This window comes from Neopelma chrysocephalum, unplaced genomic scaffold (genome assembly GCF_003984885.1).
Source record: "Neopelma chrysocephalum unplaced genomic scaffold, ASM398488v2 Primary Assembly neopelma1_74, whole genome shotgun sequence".
NCBI classification, from domain to species: domain Eukaryota; kingdom Metazoa; phylum Chordata; class Aves; order Passeriformes; family Pipridae; genus Neopelma; species Neopelma chrysocephalum.
In genome coordinates, this window is record NW_020897735.1 from 75,169 (window position 1) to 91,701 (window position 16,533).

Genomic DNA, 16,533 nt, shown 5'->3' on the forward strand with positions numbered 1-16,533 from the left:
AAAGCAGAAAATTCCCAGAAACTGTGGGAAAGGAGGGAAGAGGGTTGGGTAGAGACAAACCAAGTAGAAATCATGGATGGACAGACCTGAGCCTGCCCCAAACCCCCGCAGGAGCTGCAGATTGGGCAGGAGCTTCACTCTGGCAGATCTGGCCTGAGTGATCTAATGGGTCTTTTCCAGCTGAGCCTTTGAGACTCCACAAAACCACTGGAGTCACTTTACGTAATCCCTGGGAATGAGAGACATTCCAGAAATAGTTTTCCAAAAGAAAAATACTGAGTTAATGCAACTTTTTCTTAAAGCAGTGATGAAGCCAAGGGAGAATTTTCACTGCAGCCCCAGGGGGAGCACAGTTAATGTCAGACTGGTTTGGTGCCACACAAAGTTTTTTCTGGGTCTATTTATACTCTTTAACTCAAAGTGGAATCTGTTCCTGAGGGGGGAAAGGCAAGAACATGTTTATTTTATGCAAAAAGGAATCTTTTTTTTACGTTGTAAAAACAGTTCACTGGGACAGGATGGGATCATTCCTCCAACTTTTTCTTGGTAGCCTTTAACATTTGATCCAGTCCCTTCAGTGCTGAGAGATGTGCAGGACAGTGTGTCTGGGGGAGAGAGAGAGAGACAGAGGTGACTTGTACCCTGTGATCCTGATATTCCCATTAGTTCCTGCCAGAGAGTTCAGATCCAGAGTGAAAAGCCATCATTTTTCCATCACAGATGAACCCACACTGAGAACTACAGGATGCCCACAACTGTTTTCTTTCTCCAAGCCCCTCTGGTCTTTGAGAACTTGCTTGCACATCACTGGTCAGCAGCTTTTTGGGGAGGAAATCTGCTTTTCACACAGTCAGTCCAAGATTTTTATGTGAGTGTGAGAATTTGTGGAGGAGCAGGTCATCCCATGTCACAGTGGAGTGATCTCTGTAAAGTCACCAAAGCCTGCCCAAAGAAAGGAATAGTGAAGAAGAGGGGGTGTGATGGGACACTGAGGGTTGGGGGGATGTCACAGTCTCCAGGACAGCGTGTCCTGGGGACACCCAGGCCGGGCCAGCAGGACTCTGTTGTTTGCTGCATGGTCTCTGTGAGAGGTCAGGGATAGGAATCTGTGTGCTGGGGTCTCTTCCAGCTTTCTTCTCCAGTCTCCTCATGTAGCACCTTCCCACTGCAGCTCCTGGGACGTGTCCCCAGGTCCAAGGCAAGGTGTGCTACCTCCAGACTGGAGGGGGACACCAACCAGGGGGGCTGCACTGGCCAAGTCACAGGTCAGGGAACCAAATTCTTCCACCCATGTCTGAATGGAGACTCCATCCAAAGAGATTAGGAGGAATTGGACATCAGGAGAAATTTCTTCACAAAAAGGGTCGTTAAGCATTGGAACAGGCTGCCCAGGGAGGTGGTGGAGTCACTATCCTTGGAAGTGTTCAAGGAACAACTGGTTGGGGCACTCAGTGCCATGGTCTAGTTGACAAGGTGATGGTTGGTCCAAGGTGGGGTTTGATGATCCCAGAGGTCTTTTACAACCAAAATCACTCTTTAGCCTGGTAGCTCCTTTTCTGCCTTTTACATTGGACAGAAACTGCTCCTCTGTGTTTATGGCCCAACAAGGGCATGTGTAGAGTTAAGTGTGGGAGGAAAATAACTTCCTGGAGATGAGGGAATGGGCTATTTGGCTCTGCTCCAACTGGCCAGGACTTCTTATCCTGGGAGAGGTGTCCCCAAACTCTGTGCCCTCCATTCTCCCTCACTCTCCTCTAACAGACTTCCTTCTCAGTCAGTCTCAGAGGGCTCCTGGAAATTTTTAGAGGAGACTTTTCCCCAGGCTTCTCTGAAGGGGAAACAGGCCACTTCTGAAATAAAGGTGACCTGGGCGGGAAATCAGTGTGGGCTCCTGGTGTTCCCAGAGTAGAAGACAAGGGTTGGCATTTGTCCAGTGTTGGCCCCTGAGTTGCTCTGCCAGGGTCAAAAATGCACTGGCCAGTTGTGAGGAGTCATGGATAAAAAACTGGAAGAGCAGGAAAATACAGAGTGACCTTTACAGCAGTAACCTTGTAGTGTCTCCAAATCAGTGCTGCCCATCACAGGTCCTGCTGCTCATTTCCCAGGTGGGCAACTGGTCCAGGAAGGCAAATCAAGGCAGAAAAACTGAGGGTTTCACCTCCCAAGCACGTAGAATCCCAGAATGGTTTGGGTTGAAATGGACCTTAAAGTTCATCCAGTCCCACCCCCTGCCATGGGCAGGGACACCTTCCACTAGCCCAGGTTGCTCCAAGCCCTGTCCAACCTGGCCTTGGACACTTCCAGGGATGGGGCAGCCACAGCTTCTCTGGGCAACCTGTGCCAGGGCCTCACGACCCTCACAGGGCAGAATTATATCTCAATATCAAATCTAAACCTACTTTCTGTACCTGCCAGGCTCAGCTCTGTCCTGAAGTCCTGAGCAGGATGGAGATGTTTCCTATCACTTCTGGAGGACCAGTAGCAGCATGGATGCAGGTAGGAAGTCTCCCAGGGTGGGAGAAGCCTGATAGTAAAGAGGATAGAAGGAAGGTGGGAACAGTATGTGACCCTCAGGGTCAGGACAAGGTGAATAAAGTGAAGATTTTTGGTTCCACTTTCTTTTGGGATGTCCCTGAATTGCTTTGGCCAGAAACAGGATGAACCAAGAAAGGATCATTTTGATCTTGATTTTTTTTTCTTTTTCTTGTTCTCTCAGCCTGGTCATGGGTAATTCTGAGGCAGGGAACCAGCCTGGAAAAGGAACTGTCTGCTTTTGCTTTGACTCAAGGCTGTCATGGGACTTTCCACCATGCAGCAGCTCTGGGAAAGGGTCAGCACTGCTTTGGGAGCAGGGGACAGGAAGGAGCATTGCAAAGGATCTCACTTGCAGGTGGTACCTGGGAACTCCCTGTTTGTGTTCAAAAATCCCAGAGCTGCTAAAGCAGCTGAGGCTGCCCAGCCGCCCAGCCAGCCCCAGGGAGCTTATCAGTGCCAGGCTTTGCTGTTCATGGTGCTGCAGGCACAGTGGCAGCTCAGAAAATATCAGACTGGTGACCTTTGGGGCTCCAGTGTCCATCGTCCCATCCTGCTTCCCCCAGACACCACAGGGACCGGGGGCAGCTTCCCAGCAGCACAGAGCTAATCCCTGGTGACCTCGGAGCCCTGGATGGAGCTCAGGCCTCCTGTTTGCTCTGCCAGGGCCTGTGAGAGCTCTTCTGACAATGAGGTACCATGAGCTGTTGACAGCCCAGCTGGAAGAAGTCAGTTTTACACAGTGCTGGAAGTTCCCCACTGCTGAGATGCCAAAATCACTTCCTGCTGCCGGGAGCAGCCTTGGATAGGGCAGCTCCCTCTGGGTCAGTGTTTGTGTTGCTCTCCTGAGGGATGCAGGAACCAAAAAACAACACACTGAGCACCTCATGAGTTCTGCACGTCTGCCATGGGCATCTACCCAAAGTCATTCAACATCTTGAGCTTTGCTTTGTGGTTGAGCTCTCAAATGGCAAAAAAAAATGGCCAAGGAGAAAAATAAAGTATGGATTAAAATTCCCTTTGTGACTCAGCCTTCCACCATCTCTGATAAACAGGGCTCTGGACTCACATGAACAGGGCTAGAGCCTGGCTCTGACCTCAGTGAGGGGTGTAAGGTCCTAGTTAATCCCCAATAGCTGAATCTAGAGCTCCAAGCATTTTCTTACTCCCTGCCCTAGAAACAGTGAGTAATTAAACTGTCAAGGGAGTGTTTTCAGTATTCTTACCCCAAAACATTTTCCAATGGTTTGCCATGTTCATATTCCCAAAAACTGATTGAGGGCCCAAGACATGAGTGCTAAACACGAGGGCATGTCAGGCTCTAGTCCTGGTAATGAATCACCAAATTCAGCACTGAACAGCATGCCTTGCCTTGCATTAAAAACATTTGTTCCTCTGCAAACCTGGGTGTGCATTTCATGCCTGGCTGCAACAGTGATAACGTGGCTCCATTTCTGCCCATCAGCACAGCTGGATCCCCATCCCTGTGGAGTGTAAATATCTGTTAAAAGGAACATCTGCGACACCGAAAGCAAAACATCGCGGTCGTAAACAGCAGCAGGAGGGGAGGCCTGTTAGACTGGTGGGACTGTGGGCAAAACATTGGGAGCCAAAGAGAATTAAGGAATTTAATGGGAAGGTGAAGGATCAGGATGGGTTAAGGTTGGGCACTTTCAAGCAAGGGAGATGCCACCTCTAAAGGGGCAGGTGGAATAAGAGTAGATAAAATGTTTTAGTTGGAGTTGGAAGCTGCTGGAAAGCTGTGACCACGTTGCCATGACTGAAACCTGGTGGGATGAATGCCAGGACTGGAGTGCAGTATCGATGGCTGCAAGGCTGTTCAGGGGGGCCAGGCAAGACAGGAGGGTTGCAGGGGTTGCCATGAACATCAAGAGATGGACAGACTGAGAGGAACAGCCACGAGGAGGTAACGAAGGGAACCTGGTGGTTGGTGTCTACTCCAGGTCACCAGACCAAGAGGAGCCCATTGACAAAGCCTTCTTGCTCCAGCTCAGAGGACATCACCCTCACAGGCTTTTGTTCTGCTGGGGGACCTCAACCACCCTGGCACCTGCTGGAAAAGTAGCACAGTGGGCTGAGGGCAACCCAGGAGACTCCTGGAGGGCTTGGAGGATAAATTCCTAAGCCAGGGAACAGACAGCCCTACCAGAGGGGATGTGATACTGGGTCAGGACAACCCCCTGGATCAATCCAGGCAGGGGATGAGCAGATGGAGCAGCCCTGGGAGAAGGATTTAGAGGGGCTGGTGGGGGACAGGCTGGACATGGCCCAGCCCAGAAACCCCCCATGCTCTGGGCTGATCCCCCAGCGTGGGCAGCAGGACAGGGGGGGATTCTGCCTCTCTGCCCCCTCAGGTGAGACCCCCCTGCAGAGCTGCTCCAGCCCTGGGGAACAGGACAGGATCAGAGAATGAGCTGACTTGAAAGGTACTCAGAAGAATCATAAAAGTCTAACCCCTGGCACTGCACAGACACCCCAACAATCCCTCCCTGTCCCTGAGAGTGTTGTCCAAACTCTCCTGGAGCTCTGGCAGCCTTGGTGCTGTGCCCACTGCCCTGGGGAGCCTGGGCAGTGCCCAACCACCCTCTGGGGGAAGAACCTTTTCCTGAGATCCAACTTAACCCCCCCGACTCAGCTCCAGCCACTCCCTTGGGTCCTGTCACTGGTCATGAGATAAAGACGAAAGACATGGAGCTGCTGGAGAGAGTCCAGAGGAGGCCACGGAGCTGCTCCAAGGGCTGGAGCCCCTGTGCTCTGGAGCCAGGCTGGGAGAGCTGGAGAAGAGAAGCTCCAGAGAGACTTAAAAGCCCCTTCCAGTGCCTAAAGAGGCTTCAGGAAAGATGAGGACAGTTTTTAGCAGGGCCTGTTCTGACACGACAAGGGGTGCTGGTTTTAAACTGAAAGAGGGTTGACTCAGACTAGATATAAATTTTTTATGAGGATGGTGAAACACAGGCACAGGTTGCCCAGAGAGGCTGTGGCTGTCCCATCCCTGCAAACATTGCAGACCAGGTTAGACAAGGCTCTGAGCAACCTGGTCCAGTTGAAGATGTCCCTGCTCAGTGCAAGGGGTTGGACTCGATGGGCTTTAAAAGTCTCTTCCAACCCAAATCATTCTCTGATTCTGTGATTCACTGAGATGTCGACATTTCCTTTCCAACAAGGAATGAATTTCTATTTGTTCTCCTTCATAAGTTTATTTGCAAAGAAATTATCTCATATATTGATCAAATTCCTGACTCTGACACTGGAGATTTAGTAATCTCCAGTTTTTTGTATCTGTAATTTCATCAGTTAAGAAGTTGGTTTAATATATAGGTCAGCACCTTGCTTGAGCCCACAGCTACAGAAAACACCTTCTTTGGAAATGTCTGGAAAAACAGTTTGGAGAATCCCTGGCCTGGATGGCAGCCCCACTGCCCCAGGGCCAGGCAGTGTCACCAATGGGAATCTGGGGTCAGCACTTCACATTTCACTTACTGTAAACACTTGGATTTAGGGAAACTCAGAGTAAATATTGGCTTTAACTTTCCACTGGTCAATATTTACTTATTCTGTCAATAAAACCTGATGTTCATTTTAGCAGAAGCCTGGACTCATTGGAACAACACGGATTCTTCTCCCAACCAGGCGTCCACATGAGCAGGAGACAGAACAGTCGGTGCAGGAACAGCTGTGCTGCCTCAACACCTGGGCAAGCAAAGCAAAGATGGTCATTTGTAGGGAAGACTCTCCAAAAAACACACTGAACTTGAGCTCTGGACATAGGTGAGCAACTCCAGGACCTTGTCACTGCTGGAAGACAAACTGTGCCATGGGGAGGGCTCCTCTGCCAGCTGCTGCAGACCCAGGCTGGTTCACAGAAACACAGAATATTCTGAGTTGAAAAGGACCCACGAGGTTCATCTGCAGCTTAGAAATTTAAAGGTGGCCTTTGGTGCCCTTGTGAGGGAAACCACCTTTTCCAGGGTCACTTGAGGGCCACTCTCTTGCTCAGGGGGTGGTAACTCCTTGTGCTGCCCACGGCTGTGATCTGGTGCCAGTTCCAGCTCCCAGTGCCCCCCTGATGCTCAGGTGCTACCACAGAAAAGATGTCTTGGAGGAGCTGCTGGAGGTTCCCAGCCCCACACCCTGCTCAGAGCAGAGTCCATCTGCTCCAGGACAGGTCAGCCATGGCTTTGTCTTGCCCCATCCTGAGGATCCAGCCTTGTGCCATGGGGGTGGCACTGGCTGACACTCAGCACAACCACGTGGAGCCAGCCCAAGCAGGGACGTGTTCCCACTCCTGCCACCCATCCTGCTGCCCCTGGCTGAGCTCCTGACCAGCTCACCCAGCACCAGAGGCAAGTCTGGGGTATGGGAGAGGCCCAGAGCAGCCCCAGTACACACCAGTTTACAGGTCTGCACTACTTTATCCTCAGTTTTGGGTTATGTTAACAGCTGTCAGACATCAGCTGCTTAAAAAGAACAGTAACAGAGAGAAGCTTGCAAAATGTGCATTGATACCCAGATTTGTGCCAACACATTTAGAGGAATAGAGCCCTAAATCTGGAGGTCTGAGCTCACAAATCCCTTCAATAACACAGAGAGGCTGCAGAGGGACAGCACTGCAAATCCAAAGACGCTTCCAGAATGTGTTTTAATCCCTGTTCGTGGCAGGTGCAGCAACAACTGGGCTCCCAGTGGGGGTGAGACAGTGGGTTCAGGGGCCAGCACATGAGTCCCTGTGCAGACACAAACACCCTTTCTGACCCCATGCCCAGCACCACCTCTCCAGTACACTGCCACTGTGAGATACCCAAATTCAGATCAAATCTGTCTCTGAGATGCCTCCAAGGGCAAGAACATTGCTCACATAGCCCAAGGGGAGTTGATTTTCCAGGAGATGGAAGAACTTGACTCAAAACCTCATTTATAAAGCCAGCAGTCTGTGCTGAAGCCTTGTAAACCAACCCAGTCCTTGCTATGTCTACTACTACTAATTTTTCTTAAGGAGGTTTGTTACAGGCTCCAGCAGGGGCTGCAGCCTCCAACTGTGTTATTGAGATATTTAATCCATTCTTGGAAGGAGCAGAGCCCAGAAAGCAGCACACAGAGACAGGAGGCTGGACTTGTGCCAGTGCCAGAGGACTGGAGAGCTCCACTAACCCCTTTATTTGCTCCCTTGGGAGCAGGGATGGCTCTGGGGAAGGCATCCACTGCTGCTCCAAGGAAAAGGAGCTCTCTGCACTCCAGGACTTGAGTAGCAACAACCAGCCTTGCAGTTAAATCTGGGGGATCACCAGCTCCCACTGCATGGGAAAACCTGGGAAAATGAAATACACTGAGCTCAGTGAGGCAGCTGGATACTCCTTAGGGAAGGGACAAAGTGGGATGAATTGCTTCCATCTCAGATGGAGCCAGAGCTGTTTCTGGTCTCAGCCTGTGGTTTCTGGCTGGAGAATCCTCAGGCTCTGTACTTCACTTTGGGTCCAGGGACCTACTTGTCCCAAGGCTACAGGCCTTGGTCACTCCTAAACCCACCACACCACACACCTGATCCCAGCTTTTGTGCCTTTATATGATTATTTGCTCTCTTACACTCAACCTCCCTGGCACCTCAGTGCTTTCAAACATTACTTCAAAATGGTTAGAAACGTACTGGGCCATTTCTGAGACATTCAGTCCCTCCCTCCAGAGCATCCTGAGGGGTGTTTGGTGTCCTCCTGCTCTTTGGGGTCTCCAGCTTGGCTGCAGCCAGAGGCTCTTCCCCAGGAGAAGCCCTGTGCACGTTGCACTTCTGCCCTACCCCAGAGGTGCTGTTGTGGTTGGACACGTGTGATCATTCTTCTGACACAGAAGAGCCATGGGACACTTGTGAAGGGTTTCTCATGTACCCCAGGTGTCATTCCCAGCCTCCAGCTCTCCCCAGGCTTGCAAGGGTGGGCACAAACACTCCCTTTGTGCCCTCAGAGTTCAGAGCTTGGCTCTGGGCTCCTGTCCCTGCCCACAGCCCCTCTGCCCCGAGGCACTGCAGTGATGAGCACTGGGGGGGACTGGGAGCCTCCCTGGGGGCTCCTGCAGGGCTGCACAGGAGGCTCCTGGGGTGTGCAGTGACTGCAACCCTGTAAATCAACAGGGTCTGGAGCCCTGGCAGGGAATGTTTGCTTTGACACTTTGGGGAAGCACTTGCTCAGTCCTGTTGATCTTTTCTGCTGCATCCAGCCACCCCCAGGAGCTGCTTCCCTCCCATCAACACCACAGCACATCCCAATCCCCCATGTAGCTTATAAACCATCCCTGTGTTGTTTGAAAACAAAGGACAACATTGGTCACATTAAAGTTAAATGCAGCTGGGACAGGAATAAAAGTTCTCCCACAGTGAGGGGTGGGGAAAGCAAGGGGGGAAAAGTCCCAAAGAAAGCTGGAGACTCACAGCTGGGAACACATGGGCAGCTGAGGGGACCGAGCCAGAGGGATCAAAGCAAGGCCCTGGACATGCTGATGGTGCTGGGGGGTGACAGAGGCTGAAATGCAGGTGCTGAATATCAAGGAGCCACATCCCAGCCCAGACACGGGGGTGGCTGAGATGAGAGGTACACTGGCTGCCTCCAGATGTGCCCCTGGAGTTACTCAGCTGCCCAAAATGCTGTCTCTCACCAGTTTGGCTGTGGTGTTCTGGCCAGATGCTCCTGTACTGGAGGTGGCAGCACCACTGCTGGTGGAATACCCATGTGAGAAAGCAGAACCTGGACTGTAGAGCACGAAGTTGAATTGTAAACTGAAGCTCAGGCAACATGAGTGAAAATCTGCTTCTGCTCTGAAGAGTATGGGCAGCATGAGCTGGAGAGGGAGGGACAGAAATGTTGATGGGGGGGGCTTTTTATTTATTTTGGAAGTGAATTCCTGTGATCTCCAGCTGAGCATGCCAAACCTGTGAGTCATGGTAACTCCTTGGAGTGAGCAGCAAAGGCACTGAGTGTCCTGCTCTCTTTCCACTGTGTTTAGCACCCATGAGACAGGGCAAGAGCAGAGTAGACCCCATCCTCCTGCGATGCATCAGTCCCTGGGGTGGCAGCTCTCCCTTACAAAGGCATGCTGATACCTGGATTCATTTTTCTTTTTCAAGTGTTGGTCTATTTAACTCACACAATAAGAAAACCTACACCAGGTGTGGCCGATGAAAAGCACCATAAGCTGCCAATTACAGCTCTGAAAGCCCCAGAACACGGTCCCATGCTGAGGCCACCGGTCACGTGTGGGTCAGCCTGGCACTGCTGCCTCCTCCAGCCCATCGACTCCAGGCCTTCATCCCAGTGCCACAGCACCTGGGCTGTCCCTGCATCCCACAGGATGAAGTGGGATGAGGCAGCCAGAGGAGCCACAGCATGACCACAGCACGTGCAAGGTAGTGACGTGTCCAGGGGGCTCCTCTGCTGCCTCTGGACAGAGGACAGGGCGGATCTGAGGGCACTTGGGGTGTTCAGCTGGAGAAGAGGAGACTGAGGGGAGAGCTCATGGCAGTTCCAACTCTCTAGGGAGGGGCAGGCCCTGAGCTCTGCTCTGGGGGGACCAGGGACAGCAGCCAGGGAATGGCTGGAGCTGTGTCAGGGCAGGGTCAGGTTGGATCTCAGGATGAGGTTCTTCCCCCAGAGGGTGGTTGGGCACTGACCAGGCTCCCCAGGGCAGTGGGCACAGCCCCAAGGCTGCCAGAGCTCCAGGAGGGTTTGGCTGATCCTCTGGGGCACAGGGTGTGACCCTTGGGGATGGGTTGGACTCACTGATCCTTGTAGGTCCCTTCCAACTCAGCACATTCCAGGATTCTGTGAGACCTTGTGCTGCTGGCAAACAGAGCTGTTTTAATGAGAGTAGTGGCAGTAATTGGACTGCCTTCTGCAGATCTGCTGAGTTTTGGACCCCTGCACAGGTCCAGCACGTTCAGGGAGCTGGGAAGGGATCCAGTATCGAGTCAGCCTGTCCAGAGATCTCATCTCCTAATCAGCCACATCGACTGTGAGATGTTTGGGCAAGTTCCCAAAGGCTGAGCCTGCTAATTGTGCCTGGCTTTTAGGAAGCTTTGGGTTTTTCTAGGGTTTTGGACATCTGTCTGATTGTGAAGGCTCAGAGAATGGTTCCCATTTGAAGCTGTGGGATTGCAGGAAGCTGCAGGAAGCAGATGGATTTAACTGACAAATTGAAGCTCACTGAGTTTTTGTTTAATTAACTTTTAATTGGCAAATTTGGGGCTCACGCATTTTTAGTGTAATTAGCTGCCTAAATTAGCTTTTAACAGAGGTTTAAATTTAGAAGCAGGCTTTTTATATCCTGTGCCTGGGTTTATACTGTATCCATGCTGTGATTCCTTTTAAGCCAATTGCTTTAATTCTATCACGTGAAAGGGTAAGGAGATTTGGAAACTGCCACGGGAACCTGGAGCAGGAAAAATCAGAGGCACAATCCCACAAGGATTATCCCTGGTCTCCCTCGCTGCACGTGGTTTCTGGTCACTTTGCACCAGCAGACATGTAGGATCAAAGGAAGATCAGAAAATAAAGGATCATGTGAACACTCCCTGCCCCAAGGAGCAGATTTGGGCAGACTGACAAGATTCCAGGCTGCACAAGGGACACACAGCCCTTGGAAGTCACTGCTGCAGGTTTGCAGTGCTGAGAGGTCCTCTCCCCATGAGAAAGGACAGTGAAGCAGGAGCTGGTACAGGGGAGATGCCTCCAAGTGCAGCTTTTTCTTGGTATTATGGTGAAAGTCAAGATATTGAGAGATTTTGATGAGGAGGAAAGTTCAGCTGGTTCATCCTCAGATGTTTGTCTGGGAAAGTGCAGCAGGACCTCCTAAATCCTCCACCTCTCTGAGCTCATTTCTCAGTGTTTGACACCGTTGACAGCACACCTTGGCCCCTTCTGACCACACCACTGCCAAGGGAAGGTTTCTCCCCATCTGCCCTTTCAAACCTGTAGAGAGGGACAATCTCCATGGAGAGGACAGGACAGGATAGGAGAGTGGGTCACTCAGGCTCTGTTTGGTGGCTGGAAGGAGAGGGGTATAGGGAGAGCTTCAGGCCACCTGGAAGGGTTGCCCTTGGATGTGTTCTCCAAGGAGCCGTGGGCTACTGAACTCCTGGGAAAAAATGCCTCCATAAATTGGGATGGATTAGGGTCAAAGGACAAAGAGTTCCTAGTAGTGGAGTAAACAGAGGGGTTTAAACAAGTCCCAGCCAAAGAGAGAATCTTTTGATTTTTGCAGTTGAAAACAGCAGAAAACTCAGCATAAGGCATCAAGAAGATGCCAATACAGCCATGATTTGCTCCTCTTTCCAAAGCTGCATCTGCTTACTATTTTAGGAATAAATTCACAAGCAGGGTAGGCAGATCCATATTGGTCTTAATCCACCAGATTAAGGGCAGCAAAGGGGACAGAGCAGCACAGCAACAGCGAGGGCTGGAAAATGCAAATCTACTTATTCCTCAGCATGAATAAACTCCACATTTTTCTTCTCTTTGTTAAGTTCTTTATAAACAGAACAAAACTCTGCTGTGGAGAAATGACCTTTTCCCAAACAGGACAAGAAAGGCATTGTCAGGTCTCTCCTCTTTCCTGGTAAAAAGGTCGAAAAATATTTTAAGAACCACGGAAAGAATGGAAATGTGGGTGAGTGGAAATTCAAGCGGACTGGGAAACAATAGCATGGATTAGGTCATTCCCAGCAAGAACAGGGAGAAAATGTCAGGGATTCAAGCGGTCTGGACCCTGATTTCCACTCCTGTTAGGAGCAGATGAGGACCAAGCTCTCAGTGCCCACATAGTCCTGGAGCAAATGAGTTGAGGGGGAAGTGAGAGCACCCCAGCACTGTCCCTGTGGTCACAGAGGGGCTTTTTGGCTGGATGGTTCCTCCTGAAGCACATCCATGGGAGATGGCATGAGCCGGCAGAGCCCTGATGTCCTGGAGATGCAGCTCGGCCTCTTCCCGCTGGGTGGGAGCCTTTGGGGGCCTTCACACACCCCCTCCATTAATGATTCACCTTTTATTATTACACATTAAATTATTGCACATTTTTGTAGGATTGTCTGGTTATCTGCTCTCACTCCAGGATTGAGGTCCATGGCTGACAGACAGAGAGCAACTGGCCGGAAACCTCCCACACAAAGCCTTTGCCAGGGAAAAAGCTGGATTTACATGAAATTTAAAAACCCCAGTTCCAGGAAGAGGTCTGATTTCTGCAGAAATGCTCAAAAATTTGGGAGGGCAAGATATTTTTCCACTGACTAAAGGGAAAAAAAGTAGGTATTTTCTCTGTAATTTCCCTCAGAAATTTCTACAGGTGTTTCTGGAATCTTTCAAACAGCTTTTTTGGGGTTATGGAGTCACTGTTTCTCCAGCTGAGCTGCCCTGGGGGTGCCAAAATTGCAAAGCAGAGAGATGAGCTTCATCCCCACAGGGACAGGGGATCCCCGAGTGCTGGACCTCTTTTCCCCATGCATAGGAATTGGGGTTTATTCCATCACTGGCTCATTCCCAGGCAGATTTTGGTCAAGACCAACCAGCCCAAGGTGCCTCCACCCTGCTCCCCACCTTGTTTTGGTGCAGCACAAGCTCTCCAGCTCTCGCTTCATCCTCTTGCTGGGGGCTTTGCCCTCTCTCAGCTCTCTGGTTATTCTCAACCCAACATTCAAGAGCTCAGCTGTGCTTTTGAGCTGCAGGAAGGCAAATTTAGGACTCAGCAAAGCCAGAGAACAGATGGGCAGCTTTTAGTGTGAATGGAAACCTCTGCCGTGCAGGAGATAAGAAACAACCCCCTGCCAGCCCTGCAGGGCAGCGATTTATGGGGCAGAGGGGAAGAGAGAGGGGGTTGGAGCAGGGCTGGCACACGGGGAAAATCCCCCTTGTCCAGAAGGCAGGAGGAGCTCCAGCTGTTTGCAGGGAACCTCTGCACCCGGGCAGCCTCATAAATCTGTCACAAACCCCGCAGCCACCAACTGCCACCACAGCAGGGTGGCTCCCGTCGTGCTCTCTGCACATCCTGCCCAGGGGGAACGTGCCCAGAAGGTGTGAAAGCAAGGCCACGGTTCCCAAATGGATCACACACATCCTGAGCCTGTCAGTGAGCCAGCAGCAAAGCCCCAAAGGGGTGTTTCCTAAGACCTCTAAAAGGGAATAAACTGTCAGGTTAAAATGCTGTGTTTATCACATGGAGGCAGAGGCTCCCCTGCTCCCAATGTGGTTTCAAATAAATTAGAGGCCCATCTGTTGTGCTTGGTTCCAAGAAATTAATTACTTCCAAGGGTGACAGGTTTTTACAATAAAGTAATTACCATGCTAATAATAAAGGCAAAGGTTGGGCCTTCAACAGGAACAAATTGCTGCAACTCCAGGGCCTGCAGCTGGGTGTTCTGAGACTCCCTGGGGACTCCTGCCCCAGGGGCTCCAGGAGAGGGATGCAGATAATGAATAACTGTGACACCGTTAACAGTCAACCCTACAAAGCTCCCAGGAATGGGCTCCCAGTGGGTGTTTGGCACCAAGAAACCCTCCCTGTGCCCTGGGCTGATCCCACAGTGTGGGCAGGAGGGGGATTCTGCCTCTCTGCCCCCTCAGGTGAGACCCTCCTGCAGAGATGCCTCCAGTCCTGGGGAACAACCTCAGAAGGACGTGGAGCTGCTGGAGCAAATCCAGAGGAGGCCATGGAGATGCTCCAAGGGCTGGAGCCCCTCTGCTCTGGAGCCAGGCTGGGGGGGTTCACCTGGGGAAGAGAAGGATCCAGGGAGACCTGAGAGCTCCTTTCAGTGCCTAAAGGGGCTCCAGGAGAGCTGGAGAGGGACTGGAGAGAAGGGATGGAGGGACAGGACAAGGGGCAATGGCTTCCCACTGCCAGAGGGCAGGGTTAGATGTGGGATATTGGGAAGGAATTCTTGGCTGTGAGGGTGGGGAGGCCCTGGCCCAGGTTTCCCAGAGAAGCTGTGGCTGCCCCATCCCTGGAAGTGTCCAAGGCCAGGTTGGATGGGGCTTGGAGCAACCTGGGCTAGTGGAAGGTGTCCCTGCCCATGGCAGGGGGTGGAAGGACTCGATCATTAATGTCATTTCCAACCCAAACCAGTCTATGATCCTATGACTCCATGAAAAATTTCTGCTGCATATCCAAGAAGAATGTGCTGATCTGGTAATAAAACAAAAGGAAACCAAACTGACTTCAAGGAAAGAAGGACAGGCTTAAAAACTCTTGTGCAGCACATATTTACAGAAATATAGAGACCTCAGGGACAGGGAAAAGGACCTCCCACCCTGCTTTCCAAGGAAGTATGCTGGAAAGTATAACCTTCCTTAAAGGAAACAAGATTTATTGGGAAGCTTCCCAGGAAATTATGCAAGTGAACCTTCCATCACACAACGCTCCCCTTCCCACTGATGTGTCCACGTGGCTTTGCAGCTACAGCTCCTTTGTGCCAGTGGGGCAAGAACCAGGCGAGAGTTCTGAAGTGTCCAGATAATGTTCCTGCCACTTCTAAAAATACCCAGTGCTGTGGAGACAACTCAGCTCCACACAATGGAGTGTTTCTGTGTCGGCTGCAACGTTCCTCCTCGGCTGCGTCACTGGGAAGGACACAGGGCTATTCATGTGGAGGCCAAGGACTTTTTTCCCACATAGCTAATGGCCAAAAAAGTGATGAATCAGGGCTTTGGGGCTGATTTCTCTATTTCAGTCTCTCCTCCACTGGGTTTTCTATTTCTAGCATCCACTGTCATTCAGGAAAATGTTGTAGGTATCAACAGCAGCCATGACTCACCCTCTGGCTCTCCCAGCTCTCATGAACAGTTTTCACTATGATTTTGGCAAACTGGCTTGAAATAAATGGCTGTCTGGGACCAGCACCATGGCTGTGGAGAAGGAAAATGCCTGACATCTTATGAGTCAGCCCAAACACTGTGGCCTGGTTTGTATTATTAACACACGTTTGTTTAGTTGGAGACATTTTAATAAATTTGATGATGATCATAGTTTTAATAATGGTTCTAGCTGTTAATAGTCCCATTACCTGTCCGTGCTTCCCATCCTCCAGGGAGTCTCTTCCTTTCTTTTGTCAAGGCTGAGTGAAACACAGACCTTCAGAAGCAAGGTGTCCTTTGAGGAGGAGACAATGTTTCACATCACACGTGATCTTTCTTTCCCAAGATGTTATCCCTGCCTCTGGCACACCTGTGTTGGGCAGGCTGATGGTGGGGGCTGGGAGAGTCACCAAACACACCAGAGAAACCCAGGACAGCAGAGTAACCCCACATCAGCACTGGAGGGAAACTGCAGGGTTGGAAACTAGAGTTGGATATTTGCTCTAGTTCACCCTCTGCAAGAACATCCTCAGGGCCTGCAGGGTGCTCCTGAATTCAGGGCTGTGGATCAGACCCTGCCCCTGCCCCCAGGGCCAAGTCCCCCAGCTCTGCTCATGTCACCAGTTGCCTTTATTAGGAGGTATCTTATAAAGGACGTCTCAGAGGTTGGTACCCAGAAATCCATTCCCAAGTCAGGTTCTTTCACCCCCAAATCCTCCTCTCCATCCAAGCATACAATGACCTGCTGCTCCCGACTTTGTGGAATAGAGACCCGCTTTCCCTTGGCCTTCATCACACCCACAAGTTTAGACTGGAGAGAGAAGATTGGCTGCAGAAGATGGTCCTACACTCTGGAACAGGTTTCTTACTGTCTTTGGGAAGATTCAAGCACTGAGGAAAACAGACATAAATATCTCCTTGTGCAGCTGATCTTCAACGGAGCACAAAGTGCTTGAGCCAGGAAACTCATCACAGACAGATCCTGGGGAAAAAAAGCCAAATTCATCCTGGATCAGCTCCCAGTTTGCAGAGTCAGAAAATTGCAGTGAGGCAGAGATCACCCCCTTCTGTGCTGGACACCTTCAGGGACCATTTCTGATCCCACCTTCTCCCCAGCCAGGCTCAGGCAGCCTTGCCCTGAGCCCACCTGGACCCACGAGCC